This window comes from Dama dama, unplaced genomic scaffold (assembly GCF_033118175.1).
Source record: "Dama dama isolate Ldn47 unplaced genomic scaffold, ASM3311817v1 ptg000020l, whole genome shotgun sequence".
In the NCBI taxonomy this organism is placed as follows: domain Eukaryota; kingdom Metazoa; phylum Chordata; class Mammalia; order Artiodactyla; family Cervidae; genus Dama; species Dama dama.
The window spans coordinates 4,447,660-4,453,367 of record NW_026870875.1 but is presented as its reverse complement, the minus strand read 5'-3'; positions in this window follow the sequence as shown (position 1 = coordinate 4,453,367).

The following is a 5,708-nucleotide window of genomic DNA, read 5'->3' as shown; positions in this document are numbered from 1 at the left end:
ACACCTTTTGAAGCTCTTCATATTTTTCACAGCTTTTCAGACTCTTCATGTTTTCAACCCCGCTTCTTGCTTCTCCTATTTTTCAGGCCGTTTCATGCTCCTTATATTTTTGACACCTTTTGAAGCTCTTCATATTTTTCACACTTTTTCAGGCTCTTCATGTTTTTCAACACCGCTTCATGCTCCTCCTATTTTTTCAGACCGGTTCATGCTCCTCATGTATTTCACAACTTTTGAATCTCTTCATATTTTTCACAGCTTTTCAGGCTCTTCATGTTTTTGAACACCGTTTCATGCTCCTCCTATTTTTCAGACCGCTTCATGCTCCTCATATTTTTGACACCTTTTGAAGCTCTTCATATTTTTTACACCTTTTGAAGCTCTTCATATATTTCACACCTTTTCAGGCTCTTCATGTTTTTCAATAGCACCTCATGCTCCTCCTATTTTTCAAACCATTTCATGCTTATCTCATTTTTGACACCTTGTGAAGCTCTTCTTACTTTTCACAACTTTTGAAACTCTTCCTATACTTCACACCTTTTCAGGCTCTTCATGATTTTGAACACCACTTCATGCACCTCCTATATTTTTGAATGTTTCATGCTCCTCATGTTTTTGACACTTTTGAAGCTCTTCATATTTTTAACACCTTTTCAGGCTCTTCATGTTTTTCAACACTGCTTCATGCTCCTCCTGTTTTTCAGACCGTTTCATCCTCCTCGTATTTTTGACACCTTTTGAAGCTCTTCATGTATTTCACACCTTTTCAGGCTCTTCTTTTTTTTCAACACCGCTTCATGCTTCTACTATTTTTCAGACCGTTTCATGCTCATCTCATTTTTGACACCTTTTGAAGCTCTTAATATTTTTCACACCTTTTGAAGATCATCATATTTTTCACACTTTTTCAGGCTATTCATATTTTTCAACATCGCTTCATGCTCCTCCTATTTTTCAGACGTTTTCATGCTCCTCATATTTTTGACACCTTTTGGAGCTCTTCATATTTTTCACACCTTTTCAGGCTCTTCATGTTTTTTAACACCGTTTCATGCTCCTCCTATTTTTCAGACGTTTTCATGCTCCTCATATTTTTGACACCTTTTGGAGCTCTTCATATATTTCACACCTTTTCAGGCTCTTCATGCTTTCAACACCGTTTCATGCTCCTCCTAATTTTCAGACCGTTTCATGCTCTTCATATTTTTGACACCTTTTGAAGCTCTTCATATTTTTCACTGCTTTTCCAGCTCTTCATGTTTTGAACACCGTTTCATGCTCCTTCTATTTTTCAGACAGTTTCATGCTCCTCATATTTTTGACAAGAATTGAAGCTCTTCATATATTTCACACCTTTTCAGGCTCTTCATGCTTTCAACACCGTTTCATGCTCCTCCTAATTTTCAGACAGTGTCATGCTCATCTCATTTTTGACACCTTTTGAAGCTCTTCATATTTTTCACACCTTTTGATGCTGCCAGTTTTATTTAAGACTTTACATATCTGAATAATCAGTTAAAAAGCAAATGTTCATTTTTAGAGTTGCACAAAATGAAAATAATAGGGAAAGTGATGGCTGGCTTATGATGTGGGGCCAATTTCCATAAGTTAAATAAAAAATCCAAGTTTTAGAAACTGGGGCTCTAAAAATAGCACTTGTAATTAATACTGTTCTTCAGATTCATAGTTTAAGGAAGTCACTACATTTTATTTCTTGATGTTATAGATTTAACAACATATTGGTAGCAACATGTAACTTCTCACATGGATTAGACATCAAGAGACCAGTTTATGTATCTAAACTTAAACACTGAAAATGAATATATTCAGCTATTATGGAACTTATAGAAAATACAAACTTGTTAACAACTTTCCAAAAGGCACAAAAGACAGTGTTAATAAAGAGTGGTCTTTTGCATCATTTTCAAAAATTCTTCCTTGTTTATTTCTCCATCCCCATCATGATCAGCCTCATCAAGCATTTCCTGAAGTTCATCATCTGTTAAATTTTCCCCTAGCTCCTTAGCAACCCTCTTGATATTGTTCAATGATATACTTCCTGTATCATCATCATCAAATAGTTTGAAAGCCTTCAATATTTCTTCTTTTTCATCCTTTTCACTCATTTTTACACTCATTATGGCAAAAAATTCTTCAAAATTAATGGTGCCAATTCCTTCTTTGTCAGTTTCAGCTATCATCTTTTTAATTTCTTCTTTCTTTGGCTCAAATCCTAAGGCCCACATTGCAATCATGTCTCCAACCGGCGCCCCCAGCCGGTACCTCCCAGCTTTACCCGCCAGCCTGAAGCTCTTCATATTTTTGACACGTTTTCAGGCTTTTCATGTTTTTCAACACCGTTTCATGAGCCTCCTATTTTTCAGACCGTTTCATTTTCCTCATATTTTTGACACCTTTTGAAGCTCTTCATAATTTTCACACCTTTTCAGGCTCTTCATGTTTTTCACACGTTTTTAGGCTCTTCTTGTTTTTGAACACTGTTTCATGCTCCTCCTATTTTTCAGACCGTTTAATGCACCTCATATTTTTGACACCTTTTGAAGCTCTTCATTTTTTCACACCTTTTCAGGTTCTTCATGTTTTTGAGCCCAGCTTCATGCTCCTCCTATATTTCAGACCGTTTCATGCTCCTCATGAATTTCACACCCTTTGAAGCTCTTCATATTTTTCACACCTTTTCAGGCTCTTCATGTTTCTCAACACCACTTCATACTCCTCCTATTTTTCAGACTGTTTCATGCTCCTCATGTTTTTGACACCTTTTGAAGCTCTTCATATTTTTCACACCTTTTCAGACTCTTCAAGTTTTAAACACCGATTCATACTCCTCCTATTCTTCAGACGGTTTCATGCTCCTCATATTTTTGACACCTTTTGAAGCTCTTCATATTTTTCACACCTTTTCAGGCTCTCCATGTTTTTGAACATCGCTTCATGCTCCTCATATTTTTCCGACCGTTTCATGCTCCTCATATTTTTGACACCTTTTGAAGCTCTTCATATTTTTGACACCTTTTCAGGCTCTTTATGTTTTTGAACACCGTTTCATGCTCCTCCTATTTTTCAGACCGTTTCATGCTCCTCATATTTTTGACACCTTTTGAAGCTCTTCATATATTTCACAACTTTTCAGGCTCTTCATGTTTTTCAACACCACTTCATGCTCCTCCTATTTTGTAGACCGTTTCATGCTCTCCTCATTTTTGACACCTTTTAAAGCTCTTCATATTTCTCACAGCTTTTGAAGCTCTTTATATTTTTCACACGTTTTCAGGCTCTTTATGTTTTTCAACACCGCTTCATGCTCCTCCTCTTTTTCAGACCGTTTCATGCTCCTCATATTTTTGACACGTTTTGAGACTCTTCATACATTACACACCTTTTCAGGCTCTTCATGTTTTTCAACACCGCTTCATGCTCCTCCTATTTTTCAGACCGTTTCATGCTCATCTCATTTTTGACACCTTTTGAAGCTCTTCATATTTTTCACACATATTCAGGCTCTTCATGTTTTTCAACACCGCTTCATGCTCCTCCTATTTTTCAGACCGTTTAATGCTCCTCATGTATTTCACTTCTTTTCAAGCTCCTCATATTTTTCACACTTTTTCAGGCTCTTCATGTTTTTGAACACCGCTTCATGCTCCTCCTATTTTTCAGACCGTTTAATGTTCCTCATATTTTTCACACCTCTTGAAGCTCTTCATATTTTTCACCCCTTTTTAGGCTCTTCATGTTTTTCAACACCGCTTCATGCTCCTCCTATTTTCAGACCGTTTAATGCTCCTCATGTATTTCACTTCTTTTCAAGCTCCTCATATTTTTCACACGTTTTCAGTCACTTCATGTTTTTCAACACCGCTTCATGCTCCTCCTATTTTTCAGACCGTTTAATGCTTCTCATATTTTTCACACCTTTTCAAGCTCTTTATGTTTTTCAACACCACTTCATGCTCCTCCTATTTTTCATTCTGTTCATTGCTCCTCATATTTTTCACACCTTTTCAAGCTCGTTATGTTTTTCAACACCACTTCATGCTCCTCCTATTTTTCAGACCGTTTCATGTTTCTCATATTTTTCACACCTTTTGAAGCTCTTCATATTTTTCACAGCTTTTCAGACTCTTCATGTTTTCAACCCCGCTTCTTGCTTCTCCTATTTTTCAGGCCGTTTCATGCTCCTTATATTTTTGACACCTTTTGAAGCTCTTCATATTTTTCACACTTTTTCAGGCTCTTCATGTTTTTCAACACCGCTTCATGCTCCTCCTATTTTTTCAGACCGGTTCATGCTCCTCATGTATTTCACAACTTTTGAATCTCTTCATATTTTTCACAGCTTTTCAGGCTCTTCATGTTTTTGAACACCGTTTCATGCTCCTCCTATTTTTCAGACCGCTTCATGCTCCTCATATTTTTGACACCTTTTGAAGCTCTTCATATTTTTTACACCTTTTGAAGCTCTTCATATATTTCACACCTTTTCAGGCTCTTCATGTTTTTCAATAGCACCTCATGCTCCTCCTATTTTTCAAACCATTTCATGCTTATCTCATTTTTGACACCTTGTGAAGCTCTTCTTACTTTTCACAACTTTTGAAACTCTTCCTATACTTCACACCTTTTCAGGCTCTTCATGATTTTGAACACCACTTCATGCACCTCCTATATTTTTGAATGTTTCATGCTCCTCATGTTTTTGACACTTTTGAAGCTCTTCATATTTTTAACACCTTTTCAGGCTCTTCATGTTTTTCAACACTGCTTCATGCTCCTCCTGTTTTTCAGACCGTTTCATCCTCCTCGTATTTTTGACACCTTTTGAAGCTCTTCATGTATTTCACACCTTTTCAGGCTCTTCTTTTTTTTCAACACCGCTTCATGCTTCTACTATTTTTCAGACCGTTTCATGCTCATCTCATTTTTGACACCTTTTGAAGCTCTTAATATTTTTCACACCTTTTGAAGATCATCATATTTTTCACACTTTTTCAGGCTATTCATATTTTTCAACATCGCTTCATGCTCCTCCTATTTTTCAGACGTTTTCATGCTCCTCATATTTTTGACACCTTTTGGAGCTCTTCATATTTTTCACACCTTTTCAGGCTCTTCATGTTTTTTAACACCGTTTCATGCTCCTCCTATTTTTCAGACGTTTTCATGCTCCTCATATTTTTGACACCTTTTGGAGCTCTTCATATATTTCACACCTTTTCAGGCTCTTCATGCTTTCAACACCGTTTCATGCTCCTCCTAATTTTCAGACCGTTTCATGCTCTTCATATTTTTGACACCTTTTGAAGCTCTTCATATTTTTCACTGCTTTTCCAGCTCTTCATGTTTTGAACACCGTTTCATGCTCCTTCTATTTTTCAGACAGTTTCATGCTCCTCATATTTTTGACAAGAATTGAAGCTCTTCATATATTTCACACCTTTTCAGGCTCTTCATGCTTTCAACACCGTTTCATGCTCCTCCTAATTTTCAGACAGTGTCATGCTCATCTCATTTTTGACACCTTTTGAAGCTCTTCATATTTTTCACACCTTTTGATGCTGCCAGTTTTATTTAAGACTTTACATATCTGAATAATCAGTTAAAAAGCAAATGTTCATTTTTAGAGTTGCACAAAATGAAAATAATAGGGAAAGTGATGGCTGGCTTATGATGTGGGGCCAATT